The 1,472-nt window shown below is 39.9% G+C and overlaps 1 pseudogene; it reads right to left on the bottom strand.

Moving 5' to 3' along the window:
- LOC109333906 overlaps positions 1–1,472 on the bottom strand; it is a 16,075-nt pseudogene that overhangs the window by 5,027 nt on the left and 9,576 nt on the right.

Raw genomic sequence — 1,472 nt, 5'->3', positions numbered from 1 at the left:
TCGCAAGGATATATGATCGATCTGTTCCGAAGAACTGTCCATTTCAGGACGGTGTCATATCAAACACTTTCTGGGCATCCCTCTCATTGATCCTGATTGCAAAGAGGGGTTGTCAGAGATCGTCTAGTTTGCGCTGTGAGAACTGTCCGATCCAACAGAATACCTCATCCAGGATTACAAGGGACTCGTCTCACCTAGACTCACCCTCAAGACTTTGCTGATGAACCACCACCATCGTCGTCCCTCTCAACATCTCGGGGCTCGTTCGTCTCCCGTAAATTTCCTCTCCACTACTTTATTATCCATAATGAGTATGCACACCAACCGAGATTAGATGATTAAATATTTTAATCATTATTTTATATGATCGGCCCAACCTAAGACATCTCCCATAGGAATGCTTCTTGTGGGACCCGATCTTACGTCAACGCGTAAATAGAGGAATAACATCCCTACCACTATGAACCATCGCTGAATCACCCTGGATAACCACATGGTCAAGCCTCTTACGGTCAGACGACCTCACTGCATGGTATCATGTAATCCATTTTGGGCATTGCCCTAATCACGACATCACGGTTGGAAACCTTGCCCTAAATAGGCGCAAGAACAAAGATACTTGTATAAGTTTGACAATTTTGGGCACCAGACTCAATCATCTGAGTAATGGTCTTTCCCAAGTGTAAATACACTTCACACCCAAGCTTGGGCTATTGCCTTTAACAAATAAATTCCTTACTTTTATTATTTTCAAGAATTTTGTATAGTTATTTACCTTTATGACTTCTTGATGACAAACATGCCATTAGGCTCTCGTATATATGAGAGTTATCGTTCAGACGACTTAAAAAGAAGTCATGTATGTATGGAGTCTTCTCGCTCGCTTAAGCGAGAGCTGTCTTGCTCAAGCGAGGGCACTTCCATTTTTGAGGCATTTGTGGCTTAAGCGAGAGCTGTCTCGCCCCGAGCTAAAACACTTTTTTTCTGTAGACACTTCTCACTCAAGGGAGAAGAGCCTGAATATCATTTTATTTACTTTTCTCAAGGAAAATATTTCTCATTTATATCACATATTTTTAAACCTTGAATTTAACAATTATCACATACATATCATTCTCATAATAATCGTTCCCATAATAATCATTCAAACATTATAATTCAAGAGTAAACATGATATTTGCATATATAAACATGACATAAATCGGTATAACAAATATTGTTGTACTTAATCCAAACAAACAGGCAATTGATTAAGTACAAGCTTTCTTAATACCCAAGACAACTCCAAACTTGTGAGGGAGTTTGGAGGTCCAGATGCATATTCGGGCACCACTGTGTCACGATGTTTTCTCCTTTACCTGAGTGTGTCGGGTCGCAAGATTCTCTGTTTGCAGGTGAGCTTACTTGATCTGATCTTCTCTCGAACTCTTCATTACGCCAAAATCACGTTAATTAGTTAACTGACGATAATT

The sequence above is a fragment of the Lupinus angustifolius genome, chromosome LG19 (assembly GCF_001865875.1).
Source record: "Lupinus angustifolius cultivar Tanjil chromosome LG19, LupAngTanjil_v1.0, whole genome shotgun sequence".
Lineage (NCBI taxonomy): Eukaryota > Viridiplantae > Streptophyta > Magnoliopsida > Fabales > Fabaceae > Lupinus > Lupinus angustifolius.
Note: the sequence above shows the minus strand (reverse complement) of the source record. Positions and strands in the feature narration are given on the sequence as shown.